The sequence below is a fragment of the Pinus tabuliformis genome, chromosome 2_2, assembly GCF_031772625.1.
Source record: "Pinus tabuliformis cultivar Carrire ecotype Pingquan chromosome 2_2, CPIR1, whole genome shotgun sequence".
Lineage (NCBI taxonomy): Eukaryota > Viridiplantae > Streptophyta > Pinopsida > Pinales > Pinaceae > Pinus > Pinus tabuliformis.
In genome coordinates this window covers 948,865,505-948,883,064 of record NC_142300.1, presented here as the reverse complement: position 1 = coordinate 948,883,064, position 17,560 = coordinate 948,865,505, and the positions used below count along the sequence as shown (strand labels likewise).

The following is a 17,560-nucleotide window of genomic DNA, read 5'->3' as shown; positions in this document are numbered from 1 at the left end:
CTGTCAACTTGTAGATCTAGATATAAAATACCAATATATTATGAAAAAATACCATGTGCATGCTTAGTGAACTATTAACTTGTAGATCTAGATATAAAATACCCATGGTAATCCAAAATTTTTAAGTTAAGCTTGACCAAATATTTGTACAAACAAGGATAGTGTTCGACTTAAGTCTTAAGCCAACAATGATTACTTTCATCGATGTTTGTCTTTCTCCAAGCGTGCAAATCCATGATGTTCATTCCATATGCCCATTTACTTTACTCTAGATTAATATTATTTGATATAAGGGTATGAGAGAAATTTAGATAAGTTTCTTATGTAATATTTTTAAACCATTTGGTCATCATAAATCATAAATTTAAAATGCACAGTTAAACTTGCAAATAGAATTGAACAAACTGGAATGTAATATAATCCATGGCACATAATCACAAGTTACGAACACTTATATTTGTAGGACGTATCTACTAACTAATTGTGAAAAAGGGACACTCCACCCAACCATAGGCTCCTTGTTGCACCAACTCTCATTGTAATAGAGGTCGTCCTTTAAGCTAAAATTATAAATCCACCAATTTGATTTAACTATGGTTGAGTTAAACTCTCTTCATATAGTCCAATTCCTCTATTCATAATCAATTCTCAACCTACAACAACCCCAATCCACAACATTCTTTCCTGTCTACTTGTAATCCAAGGAATGGGATCAGTTTCACCAATCAACAATCCATTAGGCTAATGCACTTTCTTTTAGGGCTCCAACATATGATGGCCAACAATTTTCACTGTTGGAATTCCAAACATTTTGAATTGTAGATAACTTTCACAATGATATCAATTTTCATTACAGGTAGTCTTTATTACATTCATAAATATTGCACTATAACTCAACATAATTTCTACATCGATTATATGGTTGGTTATATAGTCAGTTTGTTGTGTCCTTAAGTGGATATACTCTATATACTATCTACTTTCACCTTAGGCTATAAAAAACTAGATTCCTTATCCAAATAGTTCCACCAACTTAAAATTTCTTTTTAAATAAAATAATTCAAATTTATAATTTAAATATTCAATTAAATAGCATAACATATACTCTTTCCTATGCTACAGACTTAAGACGTTTCTTTTGTAACATATTGTCCAATCGGTGGTATTAATATTATTAGATTTAATAACTTTGGATTAATAATTTGAGGAAAGGTTTGTATCTAGATGGATTTAATCCCTTTCTAGGAATTGATAGATTTGTGGTTAGATGGATCTAGGCTCGTTTAAAAACTCTATTAATTAATATTTATCACATCTTCAAAATATATTAAAATAATAACATTCATAAAATAGAAAATCATTTCTTTGATAAAAATAATACATATTTATGTAAACCACCAAATTCTGAGTCCGAATCTCGTGTGCCAGACCAACAAAGAATGTAAACATTTATAACTCATAAATTTTATATATATCAGTACTTATACGCATCAATTAAGAGAGTTTCATATAACGTTTTTTTAATTAATCAATTTAATTAAAATGATGAAAAGAACATAACTATTTTTGAGATAAATCTCAATCTTTTATTTGTGATTATTAAAATATTTTAGAATATTCCAATAAAGTTTCAAATCTCTATCACCCATCTACTTATTATTGATAATTAAATTAATATGTAAATGGATCGTCGCTACACTACCCGTTACAATAAAAATTCTAAAAAACAAAGTGATTTCTTTTCAAGTTGGGATGTCATAAAATAGTAGAATTAGATCTTGTCAAAATATCCCAATTGCCTCCCCTATCACTTAAATTCTCCAATATTACATAATAAAAAACTTTACATCAAATCATTTGCATAATTATAACAACGCCACCTAAAAAAAATTCTAATATACAGTCACATTAAAAGAAATTACTGTGATTAACAACTCGTCTAATACTGCTGTTCCAATGTCATTAATACCCGGCTTAATGTCAGAGGGTTTGATTTTATGGTTGCATACCACGTGGCTTGATTTCCAATACCGATTTGTGTTTTCCTTGTCGCTGTCATCACATGGAATGACATGTCTGATACGGTTGATATTAATTCTTCCTGCCCATCCTGTACGTGGCCCGGTCAGGCCATCCGTCCTCACCTGCTCCACTTGGATACCCCGCCTCATCAACGGAGCAGCTCGTTCCTCGCGATCCAACGGTGGAGCTCTTCTCGGGCTTCCCTCTTCTCCGGATTGCTATGAGATTGACCTCATTCGCTATGCTTTCCGTCATTAGCTTAGAACATATGGATGCTCGGTTCAACGCTGATGAAGTCTTTACTGTTTCTACCTTAGAGTCCGGCAGTGGATAGTTATCTACAGGTAATTAGTTTGTTTCTTTTTTGTAACAGGTTATTCTTTTCTTCCTTAACATTCTTTAGCTGTATGCGATATTTACCTCGCCAGACCCTCTAATCGATTTTCTTGTGACTGCATTTACCACGCAGGTTGTTTGGTTGCAGAAATGTGGCTCTCGGCCTTACCCAGTGGGAAGGCGCTTCTTCAACGTCGGTCTTCATCCACATCCGGGTAAGATCATACTCCGGTTGGGTGTTCTCTGGCTGAAAGTGGAAGACTTAGAGCGTAGGTTTGGCCTCAGCCTTCTGCTATTATTATGGTGTCCGCTAGTTTGACAGCATTTTGGTCTTTTAAATGTTAGGGCTTTAAGGGGTTTTGCCCCCTAGGTTGTATATATCTTGTACTATGAGGCTACGACCTCGCTTCTATCTCGGAGTTTGCTACTATTCAGTACAGTGTAGTTCTCCTGCTGTTTTCATCATGTATTATTTGAGGGTTTCATTGATAAATGTTTAATAGTTTGCCATTGTATTGAATGTTCTGGCACACGATTGAAATACCACTTGCTTGCTTCGAACTTTGATTCCGTTATTAATATATTTATGATTATGGGTTTGGCATTCTTTGGTCTTCCAAGAGAATTATATGATGGAATGTTTATTTGGTTGTGTTTCCACAAACTTGATAATATGGTTTTGGACGCGCATGTTTTCTGTTACCATCTATTTAATTTTAATATATCAGAAAGAAGGTTCTATGGTGACCGCCATTTAGGGTCTTAGTCCTTCCACTTAACGGCTGGAGGAATTTGTTAATTTATTACCAGGGTTAGGCTTATATCACTCTTCGGAAGCTAATTCCATTGTAAATGGCCGCCCTTGATACGCCGAATTATGAAGAGTTATCAGCAGAGGGTTTCATCCCTCATCAATCTTCTGGTTCGACGTGTAGAGTTCCGAAGAGGTTTATCAGTCTCTGAAAAATCCGAGTCCCTTCAGGGTTCGAACCCCTGAGCCTTATGTATGACCTATGCTCGTTGACGGCTACTCCTTAGTTCTATTCTTTTGCACTTTTGTTTCATTTTTTTTACATGCATGCAAATCTGTTGTTTATTTTCAACTCTTTTTCAGAATGCACGAAATATTTCTTTGGGTTACAGTGGGTTTATTATTTAGAAATTCCAAAACAGGGTCCTGTCATTCTTTAACATTCAACTGTCTTATTTTATTCGATTCTTGTATGGTTTAGCTAGGCGGTCATTAACATGCTTTATCACTGTAGCCTATTTAATTTAGCATTTTACAGAACTACTTTTAACTTTCTTTCCACTGAGAATATCTGTCATTCTACCTGCTCCTAAATAGAGCTGTAACAACATTTCTATATATAGATTGTCTGTCAGACTAAACTGTAAAATTATTTCCTTTTTAAGGCGAATTAACGATACAGAACTGAAATGTCTTTTTTTTTTTTTTCTTTTAAAATCAATACAGATTTGTAATATCATTTTCTTTCAAGTAATCTGTCAATACAGAATTAGAATATCATTTCCTTTCATTAACTGCCAATACAGAAATTATAATATTATTTTCTTTCAAAGCTAACTGTCAATTTTACCAGGTCCTATAAAGATGACAGTACTGTGTTTTTTTTTACAATTAACACCACCAGAATTCACAATGGGATAATCCCACCTTGACAGTTGTTTCTTCCTCTAAAACCCTCACGTTGAATAAAACTCTGTAGTTAAATGTAACTGAGTTCTTCCATAAAAATTGATATACTAGCTAAGAATTTTTAGAAAAACTATTTGCTTGCATAACTTTCTTCTAACACGGTTCAATAATATCAACAAAACTTCCAGAAGATACCTCATACCTGAGTTGCTTTCATTCAAGTAACTTCACAGGAAGAGGTCACCTCTGGTTGTAGCTAGTCAACCACCCAACCATGAGATTGTCTTTCGAGACCAAATCTCCCCCCTAGCTTGTTCACAAGACCTTCAGTCTTCTGCAATTTGCTTGCTAGAGGCCGCATTTTTGTAACTCGGCTCTGATACCACTTGTAATGACTCCACCTAACTTTTTTTTTTTCTAATATACAGTCACATTAAAAGAAATTTTTGTAATTAATAACTCGTCTACAATGCTCTTTTAGATATATATGCACGTCTAGCATTTACGTTTAATATTGTTGTTCCAATGTCATTAATACTTGGCTTAATGTTAGAGGGTTTGATTTTATGGTTGAATACCACGCGGCTTGATTTCCAATATCGATTTGTGTTTCCCTCGTCGTTGTCATCACATGGCATGACATGTTTCATAAGGTTGATAGTAATTCTTCCTGCCCATCTTGTACGTGGCCTGGGCAAGCCGTCCGTCCTCACTTGCTCCACTTGGAAACCCCGCCTCATCAACGGATCAGCTCGTTCCTCTTGATCCGACGGTGGAGCTCTTCTCGGGCTTCCCTCTTCTTCGGATTGCTATGGGATTGACCTCATCCGCTATGTCGCTCCCCTGCGGAGCTTGCTCGGGTAGGGGCTTTCCTTCAGTAGCTTCGAACATATGGACGCCCAGTTCAACGCTGAAGAAGTCTTTACCGTTTCTACCTTAGAGTCCGAGAATGGATAATTATCTATAGGTAATTAGTTTGTTTCTTTTTTGTAACAGGTTATTCTCTTTTTCCTTAACATTCTTAGCTGTATGTGATATTTACCTCGCTAGACCCTCTAATCGATTTTCTTGTGACTGCATTTACCACACAGGGTGTTTGGTTGCAGAAATGTGGCTCTTGGCCTTACCCAGCGGGAAGGCGCTTCTTCAACGTGGGTCTTCATCCACATCTGGGTAAGATCATACTCTGGTTGAGTGTTCTTTGGCTAAAAGTGGAAGGCTTAGAGCGTAGGTTTGGCCCCAGCCTTCTGCTATTATTATGGTGTCCACTAGTTTGACAGTGTTTTGGTCTTTTAAATGTTAGGGCTTTAAGGGGTTTTTCCCCTAGGTTGTATATATCTTGTACTATGAGGCTACGACCTCGCTTCTATCTTAGAGTTTGCTACTATTTGGGACAATGCAGTTCTCTTGCTGTTTTCATCTTGTATCATCTGAGGGTTTCATTTATAAATGTTTAATAGTTTGCCATTGTATTGAATGTTTTGGCACACGAGTGAAATAACACTTGCTTGCTTCGAGCTTTGATTCTGTTATTAATATATTTATGATTCTTGGTTTGGCATTCTTTGGTCTTCCAAGACAATTATATGATGGAATATATATTTTGTTGTGTTTCCAAAAACTCGATAATATGGTTTTGAGAAAGATCTAGTCTCACTAAGTTAACCAAATTGGCAATACCTTTCAGTATGGTAGTGAGTTGGTTACAAAAGAGATCCAAGTACGTCAACTAGGTCAAATTGGTAATGACCTCACATATGTGAGTGAGTCCACATTCAGAAAGCTGTAAGTCAGTTAATTTGGTCAAATTGGCAATGGAATTAGGTATTCTCCCTGTGAGGTTAAAACTAAGAGACAGAGTGGAGAGGGGAAGTCTAAATATTTCAGAGGGAATAGAACCGGAAATACTAAAACCAGAAATGGATAGATCTGAAAGTTGTGTCAAATTGCCCAATTCAAATTGAATTCTGCCTCACAAGGTGTTGTCATCCAGATACATGGACTCTAGCTTCTGGAGCAGGCCCAATTGGACTGGAATAGGACCGCTGAGAGCCATGTTGCTTGGGAGCGGGAGCAACCATTTTCAGAAGCTCCCTGTTTGGGAGTGAATTTTTTAAAATATATATATTTTTTAATTTTTGATACAGATATGTCAACAAAAACATGTAGAATGATGAATTAGACATAAAAAAACATAAAAAAACATAGATTGATCATTGAACCAAATCACATCAATCATCTAGAAATTATAATGGTCATTAACCATGTCCACAAGTTAGTAAAATACATATTACAACTGCAACATATTGAGTCTCATGAATCATGATTCATCAAATTCAATCTTAAAGTTTCAACTCAAGCTTTCAAAATTGAAAATTGAACAACATTTATCATCATTGATCACCAAAGTTGTACTTGTAAGCTAAGTTTAACCATTACAAGAAGTAATATCTAAGATATTTCTAAGTCCTAACTTCTAACTATTAACATGATATGAAATGTTATAAATTTATAAAATGAAACATGAATAATGAAATGAAATGAAACAACTTTAGTCTTTCACGAAGCATCATATTCATAATTCACAATCATTACCAGTGAGTTATAATTGCCAAGGCCCAACTTCAAACTTCAAATTTTCATTGTCACGGTGATATATTGTTTACAAAAAATATCATTATGATATGAAAGAGTCAAGAGTCAAGATTCAAGGACTTAAAACTCAAAAGTTATGAAAACTAAAGTCTAATAGAAACTAAAAAAGACAAGTAAATTGTAACTCTACATGTGGCCCTTGCCACGAGAGTCTCCAAGAGTATAAGCAGGTCGTGGTGGTCTTCTAGGAGTCTCCCGCATAGACTGACGACTAGAACTAGAACCTCCACGTGAGGGTGTAGATGGAGGTGGCGACAACAAAGGAACAAGACTTGGACCTCGAGCACTGCTATTGGATGGTGGAGATGGAGGTGGAGGTGGCATGGCTGTTGCAGCTGCTTCATCTTCATCCCTTACAAGTTCCTCTTCTAGTTCTTCAATATGTACAATGCCATACTTCAAATTGTCATCCTTTGGGTGATTGTCCCAAATTTTACACGTGGGATCCTCATAAGCCCGATCATAGTAATGACTCAACAACCTCAAGTTGTAGTGCACATAAACCAAGCTTTCTTCTCGGTTTTCATCGAGTCTGTTTCTTTTCACATTATGTATGTAGCCTGCAGAAGAAGTATTTACAACCTGTGAAAGAACTTTTTTGCCAATTTTGGAAAAATTCCATGCCCGTCATATGTTTCCCACCATGTGAGAGTATCAAATCTATCTCTGTCGTCCATTGCATGGAAGTTACCATACAAACCAGTGCCATTGAAGTATTTGCCTATTTCAAAGCGCACAACGGCACATTCCTCCCTGTCAGGTACCAACTTTTCTAATGCTTCCAAATATCCTTTAGTTACCTTTGGATCTAAATGGGGTTTGGTCCTAACCCCACCCCCTGCTGCAGGTTGGCCCAACCAAGATGTAGAGTAGTATTTTGGCGTAAGGATATACGCCAAGCAATGTAGTGGAAGATTAAGCATATTCCACCGTTCACACACACAATCATGAATCAGTTTGTACAAGTTGGGATCTCTATTATGAACAATGTCTTTTATTTTCCCTAACATGGTATCCATTTGCTCATACACCTCGCCAATCACTGGTTTGTCTGTATCTGCAAACCGAATCATGTGATAAATTGGCTTGGTGAAATCCAATACCTGCCTCACACATGTCCAAAACTGCCCATCAAGAGCGACCTCCTCCACCATTTCAAAACCTGCCATGTCAGCTACATTTGTAGCGCTTTCCTTCAATACTTGCCAATGTGGACTTGATACCATGCTAGCTAATGCCTCTCTTACCTTCAAAAGGCGCCTGAAGGTGAGGTAATAGCTACCAAATCTGGTCTTCGCAATCTTCAACAACTCCAATCTCGAGTGACTGCGGAAAAGTCCATGGGTATTGCTATGATTTGTAATAAATTTTATCATTTGTTTGCCTTGTACAAATCACCAATCCATTGGTATTGTTCATTTTTGTTCTTGACAATATCATGCAACAGAAGGTTCAATGTGTGAGCCAAACATCCAGACCAAAATATGTTGGGGTATTTATCCTCAATAATTGCTCCCGCTGCCTTACAATTAGGAGCATTATCAATGATGACTTGGATGACTTTGTATGGGCCAATACACTCAATTGTTTAGAGTAATTCTTCTGCAATGTTGATGGCGGTCTTGAACTTGTCTAAGTAATTATGTGTAGCTAGAAAGTTGGGACCACTAACAGACACAGCAAGAATACTTATCAATGGCTTGCCTTTTACATTTGTCCATCCATTAGATACAATGGACACCCCATGGTCAGTCCAAGAACTTGTCATTCTATTCAAAGAATGTGATATTTTTGCTTTTTCATGATCAAGGCCAACGGTTCTTGCCTTGTCATACCCAGGGCTCTTGTATCCTTTAGGGGCATCATTTATGGCAGAAACCATTTCGTGCCAATAAGGTGAGGAAGAACATTGAATGGTATCCCACATGCATAGAGAAACCTGTAAACTTTTGAATCCACATCATTACTACACCCCTCATCAAGGAAATCTGATATGGTTCTACGCCTTAAAGATGATGACCCTGTGCCTCCATATCCACTTCATTGGTAGGATGCTGAAGGAGTTCTTTGTGATTGTGAGCTTGGTTCAAAGAAACCCCTTGATTTTTTTGATCTGTATTGGGCTTCCTCCTCTTCCCTTATGTATTTGGCTCTATCCGCTGCTGACATCGCTGTACAAGTTTTGATTCCTATTTGTTTCTCTCCATCCCATGGCCTTTTCCCGCATAGGTGTCTTCTAGCACGGGTGTATGAACCTGTGTAATCAGTGTTGCAATGGGGGCAATGGAATTTAGTGGTTCCACCCCCTCTCCCTGTTTTAGCCTTGTTAACATATGTCCACAATGGAGTTTGGTTTTGTTTAGTTTTTTGAGGGTCATGTTCACCCTCCTGCAGCTACTCCTCACTGGGGTTTTCACCAATTTGACTTTCTCCAGCTTCTTCATCCCCCTCTTAAGTTTGGCCCCTCCGTTTCCTACTCTCCAGCACCATAATAACCATAAAAGGGACCAGGAAGAGGAAAATGCCCAGAATCTGCAAATTAATTTAATTTATTGGGATTAATTAATTTAATTTATTAATTTAATTCAAATTCATAATTTTTAAATTCAATAAACTAAATTAAATTAACTAAATTACTACCTAACTAAATTAAACTAACTAGACTCACTAAATTACTAAGCTATTTACCTCTGCAGGCTTGCTCCTTGCTCCTCAGCACTTGCTCCTTGCTCCTTTGCTCTTGCTCTTTGCCAAGCTCTTGCTCAATGGTTTGATAATGAAATTTTTTATGCCCTTTGGGCTTTTAAAACAATTTTTTTTTTGGTTGTACGTCCGCGTAATTTTTTTTGCCTAACCGCTCCCGGCGCCGCGCGAATCGCTCCGGAGTGATTTTTTAATGCTCGGGAGCAATCGGGAGCGATTGCTCCCCGATCGCTCTCGGGCTTAAAAAATCGCTCCTGGAGCGACGGAGCAACCGCTCCCCTATACGCTCCCGAAAATGGCAGGGAGCGCAAATTTTTTCAAGGGAGCGTGCTCCCAAAAATCGCTCCCGGATTTCGGAAGCGCGCTCCGGAGCCGCTCTCGCCTGGAGCTTGATTCAGGAGCGGGTTCGAGGGGGGGCGTTCCCTCGCAACTATGGTTGAGAGTATTGCCTTCGAGGTCCAGGTGCTCTAGCTTCTTGAGCAGGCCCAACTCGACTGGAATAGGATCGTTGAGAGTATTGACACTGAGGTCAAGGTACTCTAGTTCCTGGAGCATGCTCAACTCGACTGGAATAGGATCGCTGAGCATATTGCCTCCGAGGTGCAGTGGCTCTAGTTTCTGTAGCATGCCCAATTCAACTAGAATAGGACTATGGAGCATATTTTCTTGGAGTTCCAAGTCCTCTAGCTTTTGTAGCATGCCCAACTCGGCTGGAATAGGACCGTTGAACATATTGAATTCGAGGTGCATGTTCTTTAGTTTCTGTAGAAGGCCCAATGCCACTAGAATAGGACCACAAATCAACATATTGCTTTCGAGGTTCAGGTGCTCTACCTTCTGTAGCATGCCCAACTCGACTGGAATAGGACCGCTGAGAGTATTGAGACTGAGGTCAAGGTACTGAGGTCCAGTGTTTGCAGTGCTTTGAGGTGGCCAAACTTTGCGGGAATTCCTCCAGTAAAAGCATTACCTAAACGAATCAATGTGCTCAATAATGAGAGGTTGCCAATAGACGAGGAAAGTTTACCTCGCAATGCTGCATCAGATACTACATTAGAGAGGTCAATGGCAACCACTCTTTTGGTGTTTACTATGCAGCGAATATAAGAAAAGGATATATGAGGAGTTTATAAGATTTAAAAAGCAAAATAAAATATACGTAAAAGAAAAGGATATACGAGGAGTTTATAAGATTTAAAAAGTAAAATAAAATATCCTTTGCTCGGATGCTTAATGATATATTAAACTTCAAATTGAAGTGAAAATTGTTATGTCCATTTATATCATAAAAAATTACGGAGGAGTTATTGTAAAAGTTTGAAATAATAAGCAAACGAGAATTAAACATTAGTCGAACATATATATATAAATTGGTATTTTCTCTTTAATAAAAATAATATGACATATATATAAATTATTATTTTCTCTTTAATAAAAAATAATTTAAATTTCAACCTTAATGAGATATAAATTTAAATGTCAGTGTTTGATTTCATATTTTTGTATTAATTTTTAAAAATATATATTTTACATTAAAAATAAAAAAACCGAACATTTATTATTCCAAAATGTTTTGAAATTATATACTTTTGTTTATGTTAATTTTTTTTTTTTTTTTTTTTTTTTTTTTTTTTTTAATTGTTTTACGTTTTTTTAATTTTATTTTCTTATTTTTGTTCTATTGATGTTTTGTTTCTATTGTTCTTTCTTCTTTTAGTTTAATTTTATTTATAGTTTATTTGTTTTCTTTTAATTTTTATTTTAAATAAATAAATTATATTATTTTAAATAAAATTAATTATATTATTTTTTCCCAACTATATATATATATTTAATGCCTCTTACACACCTTTATATACAATGCGATTGTGATAAAGGAAGAGCCGTGTGCATAGATAGAAGTCACGTTGAGGAACGGAGAATGAGAAGTATGAAATGGTTGAATACCCCCACGGCGGCAGTTGGTCTTCTTCGCATGAGAGAAGGAAAACAAATTAAAGATAGATCCATCCAAAGCACGTGAGCTGCGTGTTCTTGTTGATGTACACGACGGCTGTAATGAAGAAGCCGTGTAAGTCATGTTGAGGATGGAGACGGAGTGGGCATCGCATGGAATGAAATTGCGATGCCATCAATTCAATCCATTCAAGATATTGATGTATAACTCCATTCAAAATTATTGGCGTGGGGTATTAATTCACTCGTATAATGTCAGCCCCACGTTGGCTGTTGGTCTTTATGGCACAAGAGAAGTGAAAAAATCTGCCCTTCTAGAAAAGGGTGTGTGTCTAGTTTATAAGTTTTAAAAATCAAACAAAATATACTAACTACGATTAATCATTTTTCAATTTAAATTTAAATAGGTATATTAATATCTATTATTTATTATTATATTAAATTATATTATATACACATATATATGAATATTAGATTTTAAAAAATTGATAATTTCATCTATTATAATAATTATTTAGAGAGATTTTTTATACAAATATTCAAATATTGACATTTATTAGCTCAACTAGAATTGTAGTATTGACAAAAAATTATTGAAGGATGAAAAAATTATTATGAGGTTTGGAGCAAAAAAATGGTTTTTCTTTGAGACTATTGTCACCCCTATTATTTTATATGTTTGTGAGGTTTGGGGTTTTAATATATCTAGAGAATCATGGAAGAAATTTGAGTTGATCCAAAAATAATTTGTAACCTACAATCTCAAGATGAAAGGAAATACTTCCCATCCTAAACTCTTGAGTCAAGCTAGTTTTAAACCCATTCAAAGTATGGCCATGGTTAGGTATCTCATGTATAAGAAGAAGCTTTACAACATGGATGCCACGAGGTTCCCCAAAACTTCTTCTAACTCTAGCTAGAACCCCTACCTCTTGGTCAAGCCAGGGTGGCATAAGGATGCGTGGATTCAAAGTATGGCCATGGCCAGGTATATAATGTATAAGAAGAAGCTTTACAACATGGATGCCATGAGGTTCCCCAAAACTTCTTCTAGCTCTAGCTAGAACCCCTACCTCTTGGTCAAGCCGGGATGGCACAAGGATGCGTGGTCTTGGCTTGACCATTGGGGGATAAAGGAGGAGATCTTCTTGGAGAATTAAGATAATATAAAAATACTATTCTTCCAAATTTAAAGATAAGTTGTGGGATGATAAGGAGCTAGAGGGGAAAATGAAGCTAAGGTATTATAAGGAGGTGATCAACCTCACTCTTTCTAACTAAATGTATCCTTTTGTCTTGGCTTGACCATTGGGGGATAAAGGAGGAGATCTTCTTGGAGAATTAAGATAATATAAAAATACTATTCTTCCAAATTTAAAGATAAGTTGTGGGATGATAAGGAGCTAGAGGGGAAAATGAAGCTAAGGTATTATAAGGAGGTGATCAACCTCACTCTTTCTAACTAAATGTATCCTTTTGTCTTGACGAGTGCTAATAAGAAAATGAACATTGTAAAAATAATAACTAATTCTTATGAGCTCCCCAAAACTTCTTCTAGCTCTAGCTAGAACCCCTACCTCTTGGTCAAGCCGGGATGGCACAAGGATGCGTGGTCTTGGCTTGACCATTGGGGGATAAAGGAGGAGATCTTCTTGGAGAATTAAGATAATATAAAAATACTATTCTTCCAAATTTAAAGATAAGTTGTGGGATGATAAGGAGCTAGAGGGGAAAATGAAGCTAAGGTATTATAAGGAGGTGATCAACCTCACTCTTTCTAACTAAATGCATCCTTTTGTCTTGACGAGTGCTAATAAGAAAATGAACATTGTAAAAATAATAACTAATTCTTATGAGCTCCCAAGTGAAACTCAGAGTTGCTCTATTATTAACACCTTCGGATGAAAGAGGTTGTCACTTTTACAATACTAAGAGAGTTCAAGATGAAAAACATTTTTTTCTCATTTCCAACACACGTTACAACTTTATTGACTTGTTAAGTCAACAAAACTATAGTGACCTAGGAATGCTTCTTTCCCTTTTTTTTTTTTTTATCATAGAAATAAAATATCAAAGAGTCTCAATTAATCTCTTATTTTCTTAAAGTTCAATAGACCACATTGATCTTAGTGGATGTTAACATCATTATCATGAATTAATTATCTCATAATAATTTTGAGGAGATTTAAAATGTTACAATAATATTTACAAAATTAAAATAATAACTAAAAAACAATTAAATCTATATAAAATAAATAGTATAAATTAATTTATTACAAATATTATACCTTAATTTAATAAATATTATAGATTAATTTATTACAAATATTATATATTAATTTATTAAGTTTTATTTTTATTTAGCAATATGATTTAATTTATTTATTTTTAAGTCATTTTAATTGATTTGAATTGTATCCATGAAGAGTTATTAGAGAACCATGACTCTATCAGATTGGGATAGACTTCAAAGAATTAAGAGCAGCGATTAGAAACACCTGTAAATAGTGGCAGTTAGCAGCCAACGTGGAACGACAAGGATTTCGGTCGAAGCGCGCTGACTAAGGCCCATGGACACTGCAGAGGTTGCGAAACTAGCCCTGGGAAAGCCCATCTCGCTCTAATCGTCGAGCAAGTCAATCGCTCGAAATGTGCGAATGACGTCGGATCTGGAGGGCCCCAGATCTAACAGCTAAGAATGCGTCCGATGGGGAGATCGGATTTAATAGGGGATTAAGCTGCGGCATAAAGAATTTTGAAGTCCAATTTGACCGCCAAGGTGGCGGATGACTCATTCCATGACGTAACTAAAACTCTGAACCGATGAAGCGAGCTGGCGCAGTTGCGGGAGGACAAGTGGCCGCTCCTTGTGAGCCTGATGTTGGCGCCGAGACAGGGAACTCCAAGCGAAGCTGTAGCAGTGATCTGACGGAGGTGGAAGGGGAATCAAACAGCCATGAGACCGAATGGCTTTAAAACCATGAACACACAAGGCAGAAGACACTGAACATGAAGAAGAAGAATAGAAGACAGAAGAGAGAGAAGAGAAGAAACAGTGAAGCAACAAGCAGCAAGAAGACAGAGGGTCGAGCTGACCAAAGGCAGCGTCGAGCACCAGAGAGCTTGAGAGATTCGAGCCATCCCTGAGAGGATCTATCAGGACTGAGCACCACATTGGGCTCCTTCCATTAAAGATCAGAGAGGTCAAAGAGTTGGTAAGGAAAAGAGTCTGTACACTCTAGTGGCTTGGGGAATCCAAGAACCACCTTGCCAAGCAAATTCTGTTTCATGAGACACATATTGAGCTCCTTCATTGTAATTCTCTGCTTAAGACACCATAAAATCAGGCCACCATTGAGAGCTAGACTGGAGATGTAGCCCTGGAGGATAGGGTGAACTCCTTATTAATTTCTTGTGTCCTTGTACTTGCTTACTGTATTTCTCTGCTGTTTTCCATTTCAAGTGTTTGTGTATTTGCAATTTGATCGATCTGTTACTTAAATAACATAGACACACACCAATGCATGAGTTTGTAATACCTTCATTCAAATAAATCTTTAACTGAGATCACTAATAGGGTGATTTTCAGATCAAGTGGTATCAGAGCTTTAGGCTGTAAGGTTAGACAAGCTTGTGTTGGTTTAGCTGTGGAATGCTCACTAGATCAAAGCTCAAATTAGGAGGAGAGTTGGTCAAAACTAATCCTGAAATTGGGAGAGTCTATCTTCGGAAGACAATGTGAGAGGAAGGTTCTATGGGGCTAGACCCTCAATTCATATAAAGTTTCCTAGCCATAAAGTCCATGGTAGAAGAAATGTATAGGGACTTTAGAAAGCATAAGGATGAAGATTCATCAAGTTCTAAGCAAGACAAAGAAAAATATGACTCTCACTTCCATGACCGCTCAAAAGGAAAAGGGAAAGAGGAAAACTTTCTCACACCTTCTAATAGCCCTGTGCATAACAAGAAAGAATCTTTGATCAAACTAGATGTTAAATTTGATTTGCCTATATATGATGGAGAGTTAAACTCTGAAAAGTTGGACAATTGGATTAGACAAATTGATGTTTATTGCAGAGTACAGAACATCAACTAAGACAAGATTAAGATTCAACTGGCAAGCCTATGCCTAGGAGGCACTACTTTGGTTTGGTGGGAAGGCAGAACACAAGCTGGCATGAAAAGACATGGTAAGACTATCTCTGTCTGGAATGAATTTGTTTCTGCAATCAAAAAGCAGTTCTATCCATTGGCCTACATGCAACAAGCCATGATGAGTTGGCAAACTCTTCGGTAGTTGAAAGGGCAAAGTGGCAAGGGTACACTCAAGAATTTAGAAAGAGCACATTGATTCTAGGAATCTCATTAGACCCACCAGAGACTCTTTTGAAGTACATTGGTGGTCTACACAGCTACATGAGGCATACCATTCTCATGTTTAATCCTACTAGTATAGATGAGGTATTTGTACAAGCTACTCATCTAGAAGCTAGAGGAAAGAATGGAAAACCAGAAGTTGAGGGACCATCCCAACCCACTGCAAGCAAGAGCAAGGAGAAAAGAAAGAAGTGGAAAGCAAGGAAGGTTAACACTGCACAGAAAAGCAAAGCTTCATGCATTCATTGTAAAAAGGATGGGCATGTTGATGAGCATTGTTGGATTTCGCATCCAGAGCTGAGACCTAGGAAGTTCCGGGGCAAGAAGAAGAAGGCTGTTGCATCTATTCAGAAAGATTCGGGGTCAAACTCGAGAGATGAAACCACCATTGCAGCCATAGGTATAGGAGGTAAGAAATCTGAAGCATTTACTAGTAATTCTGCTCAATCTATTATTGATGAAGAACATGAGAGAAAAAGACATGGGCTTTTCCATATTCGAGTTGTTTTTTAAATATCAAAAGATTGATACTTTGTTTGATAGTGGTTCACAAGTAAATCTAATTTCTGAAGCAATTGTAAAGAAATTGGGATTAACAACTACACCTCACAAGAAACCATACCCATTAGGATGGTTGAATGATAAAGCACAACTACAAGTGACTAGACAGTGCAAACTCAAGTTTTCTTTTGGGTCAGCATTTGTAGATGAGGTTGAGTTGGACATAATTCCTTTGGATATATGTGGAATTGTTTTAGGAAGTCTTTACTTGTATGATAGAAAAGCTATTTTCTATAGAGTTGAGAACAAGTATCTACTTGTTAAAGATGGAATCGAATACTTTGTAAGAGCTCATAAGTTCAAGAATAATTATACTCTCATAAACTCAGGGCAGATGAAAAGAATGATAAATTCATGCAAACAATTCTTACTGCTGGTTGTAATAGAAAAGAAACTTGATAAAACCAATGTATTTGAGGGTTGTAATGCTAAATAGCAAGTTGATATAGAAAGGTTGTTTCAAAGTATGATGTCTTGTTTCAAGAACCTAAAGGCCTGCCACACAAAAAGGAAATAGTACATGATATTATTTTGCAACAAGATGCTCCATTGCCTAATATTAGAATGTACATGTTGTCTGCTTTAGAGAATGTTGAATTCAAGAAGCAGATGCAGGAGTTGCTCGAGAAGGGGTTCATCAGGCTTAGCACATCACCATGTGGGTCAACAATCGTTTTGGTGAGAGAGAGATGGCTCGTGGAGAATGTGCATTGACTACTGAGCACTGAATAAGATAACGATAAAAAATCGTTATCCCCTTCCTCGCATAGATGATCTTTTAGATCAATTAAAAGACGCTGTTTATTTCACCAAGTTGGAATTGCATAGGGGATAACGTCAGGTCAGAGTTGCAAAACAAGATGCATGGAAGATTGCTTTCAAAACAAAGCAGGGATTGTATGAGTGGCTCGTTATGCCTTTTGGCTTAACTAATTCTCCTGCAACTTTCATGAGATTAATGAATGATGTACTCAAACCCTTTCTTGATGATTTTGTTATTGTTTATCTAGATAAAATTCTGATTTTTAGTAAAATGTGGGAAGAACACTTGAAGCATGTTAAGCAGACATTAGATGCTTTGAAAAGAGAAAAACTTCATATTAAACTCTCAAAATGTGAATTTGGCAAAACATTTCTAAATTATTTGGGTCATATAGTAGGGGGTGGTGAATTGAAAATAAATCCCTCTAAAGTGGCAGTGATTGTAAACTCGCCTAAACCCAAGTTTGCTACAAAAGTGAGAAGCTTCTTAGGAGAAACACAATATTGGAGGAAGTTCATTTCTAACTT

At 36.7% G+C, this 17,560-nt stretch overlaps 1 long non-coding RNA gene across 1 annotated transcript; it reads left to right on the top strand.

Annotated features, from left to right (window-relative positions):
- Positions 1–2,031: 2,031 nt before the first annotated feature.
- Positions 2,032–5,579, top strand: LOC149196334 (uncharacterized). Its single transcript, XR_016254634.1, has 3 exons — positions 2,032–2,366; positions 2,492–4,985; positions 5,110–5,579. It is a non-coding gene; the product is annotated as an uncharacterized LOC149196334 (long non-coding RNA).
- Positions 5,580–17,560: the final 11,981 nt, after the last annotated feature.